Here is a 14,273-nt window from a genome sequence, read left to right as displayed (position 1 = left end):
GTGAGCTGGCAGAGACTGGACATTTGCATGTGCAATATGCAGCTTGGTGCGTTCGGGTGTTGATTGCCCGAGGATGCTGCCGATCGATGTTTGCGGGTCGTGGTTGGCGGTGACAAGAGTGTCTGGCATGAGGAATGCGGAAGGCGTGTGAAGGAGAGGGGGGTGAGGGAGTGTCCTCCCAGTTCTGTGCTGTTAAAGCGGCCGGGAGGGGGAGGGGGTAGATCCCCGGGGAGACAACGGGATCTGCGGCGAAGGTCAGCGAGGTCTGCAACGGTTCTGGAAGTAGCCGTGGGCTGGCAGGGGAAGGAATTTCGCTAAACACAACAGGAGTAATCTGCACGTTATGACAGAGTGTGATATTAATTGCACTTATGAGGATAACAACTAAAGTATGACGGTGGGTTGCTAATTAAGGATGGAAGTGAGACTACCTTATGTAATAATTAACAAAATTACATGAGAAAAACAATTAAAAATGAAAATAGTTATGTGGAGAAACGAAAAGTTGATAATACAAATAATAACAAATATTACACGAGAAAAAATAATTAGAGATATAAAAAATAGTTATTTAGAGAAACGAACAATTCGATAATACATTAGTTACGATATGGTTGACAGTGTAAACAATATAAACATACAGGTTAGTGGCAGCAAGATTAGACATGATTTAGCTTCTAAAGCACAGGCTTTCGAGTTCATTAACACTGCAAATTGTTTTCTTTCCGTTTTCGGTCTTAACCATTATCCTGCCGTCATTTGTCCATACGTTATGTAGCCCAAATTTCGAAATCGCGCTCTTCAAAATGTTTAGTCTTTCAGAGGTCAGATCCTCGCGTACTGTCCGACCCGACTTCGCGAGATTCTTCTTTGCTCTGAAGATTTCAGATCTTTTCCTATACGACATAAATTTCACTATTATAGGTCTTGGTTTTGTAGAACCTGGCGACCTACGACCCACTCTATGGCTTCTGTCAAAGTCACTCAGAGTCACCTGCACGCCTAGCTTTTCTTGGACAAGGTTTATCACAAGTTCATCTGTGTTCTCTCTGCTGCTCTCTGGAATGCCGAACAGTCTGAGATTATTGCGTCTCTGGTATTGTTCGAGCTCGTCCGTCTTCTCGATCAATTTCTGTTCGAGCAGTCGTGCTTTCTCCTCACTTGCTTTTAACGATGTGTCCAGTGCACGGATCTCGCTCGCATTCGCCTCCAGAGTTTTCTGTATTTTGTCCGTCACTGCTGCAGTGACAGCATCAGTGATGGTTTGAACAACGAGCCCGAGCGTCTCCTTAGCCTGCAGCGCGGCACTCACCTCAGCCTTCACGAGTGCGGCGATGTCAGCGATGCCGGGCGGAGCGCCCGCAACTCCCGGTGTGGACTCCACGCCTGTGCTGTCGCCGGCCTGGCCATTGGCTGCACTGCGCGTTGTTCGGCGATTTTCCATTTTTAGTGCGATTCCGTGTAATTGGTGCTCAGTATGTGATGTAAAATACGACACTCGGCAGTAGATATACGGCTTTAGTATATGTAGACTAGCCTAACTGCTTAAAACACCTCCAGATTTCACGTAAACTTGCGAGCCAAGCTAACGCACGTCATTCACTCGCCGCCATGTTGCATTTAATCAATTTAGGTTGGAGACTGCATACACTGTTCATTCTGTAGACTCAGTGAGGAGATCCTTGATAACGTGGCAATTATCATCAGAAGAAAAGTACTTAATACCGAAGTATGAAGCAATTTTTAATATCCCTTACGCACGTAGCGAGTGACATGCTCTTCATGGATGCGGTGTAAGTACAATATTTTAAATCTGTTTTCATTGCAAATTGACACACAACATGTAAATATCATGTGAATATATAAACGTGAAACTAATGAAGATAATTTCTTGGCTGTTGTAGTCAAACATAGCAAAGACAGACAAACATAAGAAAGTCCTCATTACGTGAACAGTTTACATTATTGTATCGAAGTTGAACGGATGTCGTATATTTAATAGAACCGGTTTTGTGTGACACTGTTACTAATATACAAAGGAGATCAGGGATAAAATACGGGGTGTCAAAATTATCTGTAACATGTGCAGACACCATACTTCAATTATAATAACCGAAGGACACTAAAGTGAAGCCGTCTTTGGCAAAGCAGTGAAACAGGTTCTTAGCTTCTACCAGAAGTAATTCAGTGTGTACATAGAGCAGGCTGTAATGGAAACCACGGCTAAATATAGGAATGGAGTTTCAGTTAAGAGAAAAGACAGAAAACTCTATATTTGCAAATGTTACTACTGACCTGTCAGAGACGGCAAAGTATTAGGTGAACAGAATATATAGGCAACTGAAAAGAGATTATTACATAAACATTAACAAAAGCAGTTTAAGTGTACACTTGGTCAACCATGGGGAAATGAAACTGTGTCAGGATAATTCGTTGACAGACATGATTGTCGCGGAAAGACAAGCAAATAGAAACTCTCGAGTAGTTCACAAGTATAAGGGCTCGTAATGGGAGACATTTCTGACATAAACAATGTTTCCAAGAGTGTTCCAGCGGTTAATACTCTGTAACTGAAGAATCAACAATATCCTACAAGTAGATTAATAGTTTGTACAGCAGTATATATGTAGAACTCCAATGTTTACAGACGCGGTACAAAACACTAACACGTATCTCAGAAAAACAAAAACCGCAAACTATTTATATTTGTTTCTAGTGCGAATTCCTTCACGTGGTTCTAAAATAAGTCACTACATTGAAACACCGAACCGGGTACGTCACATGTCTATAGGTACACTATTTTCCATGTGCAACACTGAACCCTATATAAGTTGCAGACGATGAAAAATGTAGACGTAGCTTTCATGTTTAAAAGTAAATTACTTCGAAACGCCTTAAGCATTCATAACAAATAAACTGTACACTGACAGCCCTTCAGCATTAATAGCGAAGGTCAGCATCATATTTTTAATTAAATCAATACAATTCGAATAATGAGCTTGTATGTGGACCCTGATGCCTAAAGACGCATTTAAGTATGGAATAATTTCGAAAACAACACCTTTAACGTCAGTATTGGATAAGAAATCAAAACAGCTATGGGTAGATGCATAAATCTTCGTCGTTTCAGATAATTAATGTTGAATGCCGTCCGCAGCTCGTGGTCGTGCGGTAGCGTTCTCGCTTCCCACGCCCGGGTTCCCGGGTTCGATTCCCGACGGGGTCAGGGATTTTCTCTGCCTCGTGATGACTGGGTGACGTGTGATGTCCTTAGGTTAGTTAGGTTTAAGTAGTTCTAAGTTCTAGGGGACTGATGACCATAGATGTTAAGTCCCATAGTGCTCAGAGCCATTTGAACCATTGTTTTTTTTTTTTTTTTTTTGTTGAATGTCGCGAATTGTGTCACGTTCATCATAGTGTTAAGCAAATAAGTCACAATTAACAGTTGCCGCAATAAACAATTGTCATCACGCACAAGCTAGTGAAATTGTAGTCCTAATTGATGTACAGACCCAAAATTTTCAGAGGATAAAAGTTTATTACTACATTACATTACATTTATCGTTTTCCATTTACTCTTCTTAGCCCCTGAGAGCCTCCTTATGAATAACAAGAGATATCGTGCGAGATGTCTTCGTACAAAGCAATGAAATTACCACAACGAAATAGTTCACAAATAACACGGCAGAAATGAGAGGTATGTACGAGGTGCGGCTAGAAAAAAACCGGACTGATGCTGGAAGAAACATTTATTTACAATTATTTACAGTTTCATGTTATCTCCTTCAATGTACTCTCCTCCTCGGTCTCTACACCGCTCCATACGAATTTTCCACTGTTCATAGCAATGCTGCAGATCATTTTCGGTAAGTCCATACATTACTTCCGTCGCTTTTTCTTTTACTGCTTCAACAGTCTCAAATCTAGTTCCTTTCAAAGCTGACTTGACTTTAGGGAAAAGAAAAAAGTCGCAGGGGGCCAAATCAGGTGAGTAGTGTGGATGATCTAAGATGGGAATGTTGTGTTTTGCCAAAAACGTCTTCACTGACAACGCACTGTGGGCTGGGGCATTGTCTTGGTGAAGGATCCATGACTTTTTTCTCCACAAATCGTTCCGTTTTCTCCGTACTCGCTCACGTAGGGTAGCCAGGACGCTAATGTAGTAATGCTGATTCACTGTTTGTCCCTCTGGTACCCAATCAATGTCACAATCCCTTTGATGTCAAAAAAAAACAATCATCATTGCCTTGAATTTCGATTTTGACATTCGTGCTTTTTTTTGTCGTGGAGAACCAGGAGTTTTCCAATGCATCGATTGGCGTTTAGTTTCGGGATCGTAAGTAAAAAACCACGATTCATCGCAAGTAATAACATTTTGTAAAAAGGTGGGATCACTTTCAATGTTTTCCAGGATGTCAGAACAAATCATTCTTCGGCGTTCCTTCTGTTCAATTGTGAGACACTTTGGAATCATTTTTGAACACACTTTGTTCATGTTGAAACTTTCATGAAGAATCTGCCTAACACTTTCCTTGTCAACTCCTGTTAACTCAGACACTGCTCTGATTCTTAAACGGCGATCTTGTCGAACAAGTTTACAGATTTTTTCAATGTTTGCATCAGTTTTTGCTGACAATGGTCTGCCAGTGCGAGTGTCATCACTGATGTCTTCGCGGCCATCTTTAAATCATTTATACCACTCAAACACTTGTGTTCGCGATAAACAATCATCGCCGTACACTTGTTGTAACATTACAAACGTTTCACTTGCAGATTTTCCTAGTTTGAAACAAAATTTGATGTTAACACGCTGTTCTTTCTGTACACTCAACATTTTCCGACGCACAGACAAAACGTCAACTACTTAAAACAGGCGCCATGGGCAGACTGAGTGCAGGAGGCAGATGAAACTCGAGCAGTAGGCGGAGCGAGAGTCACGTGACAGGCCACGCGACTTTCAGCCTTATTGCACTCGTTTTATTGTTTCACCAGTACTAGTCCGGTTTTTTTCTAGCCACACCTCGTATGTATTCAAACGCTAAGTTTTATCAACAGTATGTACAGTTCTTGCATTTTGTGCGTTTTGCAATGGTAAATGAACGGCCAAGTAAATGAAGGTCAGTTGATTGTATGGACTAACTAAAGTAAAGCACTCCGTCTTCAGGCCACAAGTGGCCCATCAGGACCATCCGACCGCCGTGTCATCCTCTGCTGAGAATGCGGGTAGGAGGGGCATGTGGTAAGCACACAGCTCTCCCTGTCGTTATGATGGTTTTCTTTGACAAGAGCCGCTACTCTTCGGTCGAGTAGCTTCTCAATAGGCATCACGTGGCTGAGTGCACACCGATAATTGGCAACAGCGAGTACTGGCCCAGATGGTCACCCATCTCATTGCCGGCCACGCACGAAAGCGGTTTACGCCGATGATCTGACGTGAACCGGTGTATCCATTGCGTCGTGATCATTTAGCAATACATGAGAGGGAGGAAGTAATATGTAACCCGATTCTTCTTAGAATGCAAACTCTCTAAATTTCAGCTGTAAAAGTCTTTTCTTCTAGTGTCGCCGCTGGTGTCTGCTGAGCATTTTCGTAACGCTTTTCCTTCGAGTAAACTTACATCTCCTTAAGGGTCTCCCAGTGCACATCCGTCTAGAATCTCTTTTTCTGACTATTTGTTTTATGTGGCCTTTCCACTCTACGTCGCTCCGAATGACCACTCACAGATATTTTACTGTATTCACTGTTTCGTAAGACTTTTCGCTTACTGCGTAACGGAGCAATAATTGATCTGTTCGCCTCAGTGCCGACCGCGGTGGCTGAGTGGTTCTGGGAGCTTCAGTCCGGAACCATGCGACTGCTACGGTCGAAGATTCGAATCCTGCATCGGCCATGGATGTGTGTGATGTCCTTAGGTTAGTTAGGTTTAAGTATTCTTAAGTTCTAGGGGACTGGTAACCTCAGATATTAAGTCCCATAGTGTTCAGAGCAATCTGATTTTGTTCGCCTCAGTGTGCCTAATGAGTTACATATTTTTGTACGTGTGATGTCAACTGTAAATCCCTGCAACAATCGTCGATCCTCTGAATGTCTTTCTACATTACGCTACAGTCTTTTGGCGTTGCGTCTTCCCAGAGACAACAGCACAGCTCTTGAATAGCCTCCTGGCATCTCTAATGTTATTCGCTAGAGCATTAATATACATTGTAAATATTAGCAGTTTTATAACAGTCTTTTGGGATATTCCCGAAATTAGTTTTACATTTCTGGACTTTGTTCCGTTAAGAAGCACGTGTGTAGTTGTGCCAGCAAGGAAATCCTGTATACGACCACAAATCTGTTCTCATATAATGTGAGCTTGCATGTTGTTCAGTAAACGATAGCGCGGGTCTGTACCCAGTGCTCTCTGGAATACAAAGAACAGTGCATCAACCACAACGCCCTAGTCTGCGGCGCTCTGAATCTCTTGGGTGAAGGGTGTTGGGTCATTTTCACCAAATCTGTTTGTTGAATCCGTTTTTAAGTTTATAGAGGAAATTTTTGTCCACTAAGAACGTTATACTGCGTTACCACGAAAGATGTTTCACAATTCGGCAATTCTGGGCAGCATGAACCATCGAACTTGCGGATGTGGGGAGGCCTGAGCGCCTCAACAGTACATATAATTGCATCATTGGTGCAAATAAGACTGGGGGGTATCTGTGGAGAGGCCAGACTGACTCATGGTTCCTGAAAAATGTCAGCAGCCCTTTCGGTAAGTGAAGGGCCTAAATCCGAATGACTGACCGATCTGCGCTTGTAACGTTGGACAAAGAGGGCTTCCTATGCTTGGGCTGCGAACGACTGAAAACAAGTCGAAACTATGGATGTGTTTTTCTTCCCCGCGCGCTTAATGGCTATGAAATCCCCATGGGTAACAGAGGTAAAATAGTTACTCATTCGGATATCTGGGTGGGACTGCTCAGAAGGATATCGTCATAAGCAAAACCAAGAGTGGCATTCAACTGGACGGAGCGTGGAATGTTAGATCCCTTAATCGGATAGATGAGTTAGAGAATTTAAAAGTGAAAATTGATAGGTTGAGCTGGGATACGCCGGGAGGTAGTGAATTGCAGTCGTAGGATGAACAGGACGTCTGGTTAGGTCAGTGCAGGGTTCCGAACACAAAATGTGATAGGGGTAATGCAGAAGTAGACCTAATAATTAATAAGAAAGTATGAAGGCTACCAAGCTACTGTGAACAGCATAGTGAGCGCTCTGTCGTAGCTAAGAGAGGCACGAAGCCAACACCCATCGCAGTAGTAAGAGCTAAGTTGCTAAGTAGATCTGCAGATGACGAATAGATTACAGTAATGTATGAGAGTCGATCAAAAAGTTTCCTCTGAAGACGTTGCTGCAGCGTATATCCAACGTAGCGCGACTTCTGTTTGGGTATATAAACACCGACATGTAAGTAAGTGATCATTGTGGCATTCGTGTCTTTCAGATGTGCTTGCGGTAAACGCGGACATGTGAACTACGAACTACGGCGACGTTATTACCAAGTTCTTTCAAACAATACCGACGTTCTATTGTTCTTATCTTGACTGTCGAAGGACAAATACCGGCAGACATCCATCTGATGATGAAGAGTGTCAATAGGGCAGCATGTCTGTCGAAAAATGCAACGAGTAATGCACCCCATATCGTAAATGTAGTAACGCAGAACTTACGCCAACTGAAGTGGTAGACACTCGAGCAGCCGCTCTATATTCTGATCTCTCCCCGTGCGATTATCGCGCTTCGGTCGCTTAAAGAGGGCCTTGAAGGGTCGACGATTCCTGTCGGACGAGGACGTGCAGCACGGAGCCACAGACTTCCTCACGCAGCAGGACGCGATGTTTCGTCAACCGGGCTACTTCAGCCTAGTGCGTCGGTGGGATGATTGTCTCAACGCTCACTCCGATTTTGCTTCACTGACATACCGTTTCTGGAGTGTACGACTTTCGAACGGAAACTTTTTGAAACCTTCTTATATGGCGAGGAGAAGGAAATTGTTCATACAGGTAGTTACTGTTTAGTCACTGTTAACACTTGGTTTAATAATAATGAAAGCTAGTTGTATACATGGATGTGATCTGCGGTGACTGGAAGGTTTCAGAATGATTATGTAAGATTGAGGTTTAGAAACCATATATTAGACTACGAGCCATTTCTAGGGGCGGATGTGGACTTTGACCATAATTTATAGGTTATCAATACGAGACCACGACTGAACAAATTGTGAGATGACTGGGATGTAAAGAAATGAAACCGGCAAAACTGAAGGAACCAGATGTTTTTGAGTTTATGAGAGGGTGGGTCAGGCAGTTTTGGAATGAAACAGGGAAGATGAATACAACTAACAAATGTGTAGCTGGGAGAGACGAAACTGGAAAGGGAAATGTAAAAGGGAAATACAATTGAGGGAAGTGTTAGGTACGGGAAACAAGAAGGATGTGAAAATGAGATGGGAGGTATCGTGCTGAGTGTAGATCTATATAGATCAATGAATGCCCTAAGAGAAAACAAGGAACCTGGAGCTGAGGACAATCCCTCAGATTGTTGCACAATTAAATACTAATTAAGTGCTGGAATAAAATTCTGTTATATACAGGGAGAGACTCCGTCAAGTGGGGCGCGTCTGCTGGCTACATAACGGTGTCGTTATGCCCGAAGTTAATACAAACTTGGTGCTCGTTTGGCTTGACAACAGTGCGGAGCAGAAAGAATGCTACTCTATAATTAGGCTAACTGCAGTAACTGCACCTAGAGGTAAAGATATTACTTTCAGGGTGGAAACTGCGCATAAAGAAACGTTCTGAAACCGCGAAGTTTAATACTACAGCAGCCGACAGCGCTGACAGACTTAGAAACCCAGAGCACATTCGGTTACCAGTGATGGTGGGATCGAGTCAACACTTGCTACAAAACCTTTGTCATCGTCAGGCTCATTCTCGGAGTCAGACCCTTCCATACTAACAGAAGACAAACTCTAATTATGTTGTAGGTTGGACTTGTGAATTCAACAAGTGTCTACAAGTTGCTGCCAACTTTGAGTCCCTGCTGCCAGTCTACAGTCGTCCAGCCACTGACGGGACCTCTGATTTGCTAGCCACAGTCCTGCTGGTCACAACGGCGACTGACTGAGGCTGGGGATGAGGCTGATCTCCCGTGGATGAAGAACCAATCTGCCCATCTGCAAGCTGTTCAAGTTGGGAGCTGGGCACAAGTTTCACCACTACCGGAGCATTAGAATCACTACCTCACATACCGTACGATAAGACGGCCATTAAGGCTGTCCTTCGTGTGGCTGTCTCCACGCCATACCGACAACCGACTACAGGGGTACGCAGTATTCTGGGATCGAGATTAAGCGCAGCTTGACGCATCGAGAGTGCTGAGTCTCTGACAGACGTCCACAGTCACGCTGGGCTGCAGAGACTCAGTGCCGCCGCACCCTTTTAAGTGCCGCTACTGACCACAGACAACGCGAGGAAGTACGCTGAGCCAGCTCCTCGTCGGCCACTGGCGTGCCACCTGACACTGGCGTGCCACCTGACTCTTTCAATCAGTGTGAGATCAGTGCAGTCCCTGCTAGGCAGCTCCGGAAAGAAGATGGAGTCATTGTAAAACAGTATACGCCAATAAACGTTTTTTAATGAAATGATGTTTCATTAGCGCTCTGGCGCTCTACAGTATAACTCACTCACGCTCTTTACTCGCCCTTCGGGTAACATTGGGGTAATATTATCCGGAGGTCGAGTCATCATACTGGTGTCAAAATGTGGAACTGCCACGAAATGTTGGTGTCGGCAGTGATTGTGGCAAAACACATTAGCGTCAGAAAGTCGATCTGTCATGCTGCGTGGTTCCAGGAGAACTTCCAGTCCTACACGTTGAGCGCCTGCTGTGCTGACGTCAGCTGGAGCTGTCATCGACGAGTCACACTCGTACATCAGCAGCCACTGCCATCTGTCATCATGCGAAGTGGTGAGTGACCAACTGTTTTTGGCCTGTTTTCTTTCTACTTTGTTTTGGGATCATGTAGAGTCGGAAGGATCTTCATAGTATCTTGAAAGTGACATTTTCTGAGTCACAAGACCCTGCAAAACTGCCACAGATCCGGGGTAACAGTAGGGTAGAATATTTACGCTAGGTGCCAGTTTTATAATTTATGAGGGCAAGAATTACCTAGCACTAAGGCAGTTTCAGTAACATGTGAAACTCGTAAACGATTTGGTCATGAAGCACTGCAGCGAAGAACGTCTAGCTGGCCTGTAACACGGTGAAAGTATTAATATAGCTACTTTTCGTTACTGATATTGTTTCAGCATAAGGGGATCCTACTAGTTCTGAAATGCAGTTCAAAATAGAAGTTACACAATGACCAGTAACGCGTCGAGTAAGGCTGAGTGAAACCGTGAAAGTTTTGTAAAACCGGTAGCCGTATTACTCCAGGGTAAAATGGAACGGGGCCAGACCAGCAAATAAATGGAACCAGAATTGGAAGCATTACGTGAAGCAAGTGACCTGACGCAAGCATAAGGAGGGGATACCATGTCCTTAGCAGGCTTACTGCATCTATTGATCCTATGGCGCGGGTAGTCTCATTACACCTTTTTCGGGGAAAATATATGAGGCTGTGTCAGCTTTTCTGGATGATGTTAAGAAAGCAGCTTTGTTAGGGAACTGGTTAGATTGAAGGAGTAGCCCACTGCTGCTGCACGAAATATAATACGAATTTTTTTACATAAAACATCAAGCGGTTAACGCAAAAACATAATGAGTCGGTAGAGGGATTCTCTGACAGAATTCGTAAGCTAAACTCTCAGACTTATGAATTGGCGTACAAGGCAGAGGCAATTAGAGTCCTCTTGCCGGAAGCAAGGGTAAGAATGGAGAATCCTAATTATTTGTACCCTGCTATCAGAATTGCCATACAGTTAGAGGAAACAGATATTCCGACCCGGAAGCGTAGTGAGCGAGGTTTTTCCTCCTCTGATGTTAAATGCTACAGGTACTGACAAAATGGCCATGTGAAGAGGCAGTGTCGTCAGCCACAGCTGTCTGAATATGGGAAGGTAGCATATACGGTGCGTAAATCCGAAATACTAGGTAGGAGAAGCACAAAAAGAAAAAGTGTTCGTTAAACGCAAACGGGAATGCGTTGACCATTGGAGGTCATTCCCAATAAAGCAGTACACTTCTAGGACGAATGCCGAAATCGATTGTTGCTTGATTGGCATAGTAGATAGTGAGGAACATAGATTATTGGTAGACACTGGTACAAAGTGTGGACCTGTTAGGTAGGAAGTGATTTCAGTCGCCACGAAATAGGTTACTTGGATTGTGTAACAATGAGACAGAATCACTGGGAACAATATTGCTCACTTTTGGTATTGGCACTGAAAAGTGTAAGGAGCACATTGGGAAGATACCACGCGTTACATATATACGGTGTTTGTAAATGGGTGTATTTACCTAACTTTGAGGTGCTGAATACACTGGTAAAATCAGTTTTTCTCTATGACGTCACATTTCCTACATACACAGCAGAATAAAAAATGGTAATAGCGGAAAATGATACAGTTAAGTCAAACAAAAATACACACTCAGAACGTTTGAAATGAACATTATTTTGTATGCATATATGGGCATGATGCCAATAAAAGGTAAAAATTAGTTCAGAAGATACTTTTACCTTCAATCGTCTTTGGTTTTTGAAAAATGTGGCGACGAAGCTCTTCTTTTGTTGGTCTTTTCATCACTTCCCCCAACACGGCCCCAGTAGTAGTCACCCACCATCGAAGGGTTCCAATGGCCTTGGTAACGGTGTTCCATGGTACGAATGTCTTGGTGAAAGCGTTCACCATGCTTCATAGCTTACGGCTCCCAAATTTTCCGGGAAGAAATCAAGGTGAGAATGTGAAAAGGGAATTTTAAGCGACATTTTACACCCCATTTTTTTAGAGTTGTCCAACAGATCATACACAATGGTAACATAGCTTTTGCCTTTTCTATTACCTAAGAAGCTCATCACAATTGCTTTAAAAGAAGGCCAAGCAGCTAATTGGAAAATCTGTGAGTTTGGTATGAAATGTTGCATCTTTCAGCAATTTTCTTATTTGTGGTCCTATAAATATACCCTGTTTCAGCTTAACCTCACTTCATTTGGGAAACTTTTCTTTTAAGTGATTGAAGGCCTCACCTTCTTTACGCAGAACTTTTACAAAGTTCTTGATAAGGCCCAACTTGATATGAATGAATGGCAAAAAGATTTTATCGGGCTCAACCAATGGGGTACTGTTCTCATCTACGTTCCCAGGAACATATGACTTCCTTATTGGCCATTCCTGGACTGTATAGTGGTTCTTGATGTCACGGCTGTCCCAAAGGCACAAAAAACAGCAGTATTTCATGAATCCAGCCTGTAAACCTGGAAGGAGTGCAACAACTTTTAGATCACATCAAAGCTGCCGTTCATGATCCTTATATTTGATTGCCTCTAGCAGCAAAGCCATGGTTTCATAAGTTTCTTTCATGTCTACTGCGTAAGCCAAAGTTACCGATGGATATGGATTGCCATAATGCAGTAGTACTACTTTCAACCTGGTTTTACTGGAGTCAATAAACAGTCGCCACTCCTGTGGATTATGTGGTGGACATAGCTGCATCATCAGACCATTGAAATCTCTACATACACACATTGAATTCTGCACATCGAAATAGTGAGCGAAGGAAGCACCTCTTGATCTAAAACCGGAAATTTTTGTCCCTGGAGCTAGAACGTTCTGTTGTTGCCATTTTTCTTCGTGTAAGTTTTAAACACAAAAATATTGCACTATCTTTCACTCATTGACGATCTCTTCCACACCACTGGAATACCACACCATCTATTTACTGACGATTTGTAGATGTTCTAGCTCTCCTCTGCAAATCCAAAACAAACACTTAAACATCAAAACAGGAGAACAGCAAAAAGCGAATTACTGAACACGAAAAATAAAATAAACTTTAAAATCTCAAAAATGGTACGTGCTAGAACATTTTGAAAGGTATATTCCGAGTCTACACACCAAAATACATACTAGTTGATGTATCACATCCCAGATGCTAAATGGCTGTTGACTAGTGTTATTGATCTTTCAGGGCCAACAATCGAACTTGGTTGAAGTTAGTTTCGATTAGGGGACAAAGCCGCTAGTGAAACAATATCACAGGGTGTGCATGTCATGAAGGTAGTACATGCTGACCTGCATACACGTACATTGGTAGAGCCACTGTCACACAGTAAAAAGTTGGATAAGTTTCATTGTATGGTGTGCAGGAGCGTAATATACGTTATGGATATAGATGGAGAATTTATAGCTCCTGTAAGTTTAGACAATTCTGGCACGGCCGAGGTGAGTCTGCCAAAGAGCTTAGTGGTTGTCAGTAGGAGTGCACTGGAAGAAGACGATTTTGGCAGGTCATTTGACGACCGCAGCCACATGCATATTATTAACAATTCTGTGCTACATGAAAAATTAAAAGACTCGTCAAGGGAAATGCTGGCTAGACAAGAGGGCATTATTGCTTAGATTCATGAACTTGTTCAGTCCAGTGGGTCGATTACCAGCGAAACCGACTGCACAGCTTACGATACCAAAGCAGTCTCAAGCACTGCTGGAAGAATTCACTAATCAGTAGTTGGCTGATGGAATCACTGATGATGGTATTAGTCCCTGGAACTCAAACGTTGTCATTGTGCTCAAAAAGTCATGAGATGGTACCAAAAAATGTAGGCTCCTTTGCGGTTACCTACTCTTAAACGCAAAAACTATCGCCAATGCGTAACCCATCCCAAACATCGTGGATACACTCGAGAATCTGGTTCGACGTAAATACTTTTTCGAATGTGGATCTGAAGAGTGGTTACCACCTGCTTGAAGTAGTTCCAGAAGACCAGCAAAAACAGCTCTTTCCACACCACCGAGACATCACCAACATCGTAAATTCCCATACTGGCTAAAAGTCACAATGGCTACATTTCAGAGGCTCTTAGGTGGAGTGCTTAGCTAATGGAAACGTATGAAGTGCATGGTGTATCATGATGACATAAACGTATGTGCAGTGGGTATAGAAAACAATGTGAAACGCTGGAAGTACCTGTTAAAAGACTACAGACAGCACACTTAACATTCAGTACTGATAACTGCTGTTGTACTCAGACAGAAGTAAGCTATCTTTAGACATGTAATGAGCCAGGAACTGG

Source organism: Schistocerca nitens, chromosome 3 (assembly GCF_023898315.1).
Source record: "Schistocerca nitens isolate TAMUIC-IGC-003100 chromosome 3, iqSchNite1.1, whole genome shotgun sequence".
Taxonomy (NCBI): Eukaryota; Metazoa; Arthropoda; class Insecta; order Orthoptera; family Acrididae; genus Schistocerca; species Schistocerca nitens.
Note: the sequence above shows the minus strand (reverse complement) of the source record.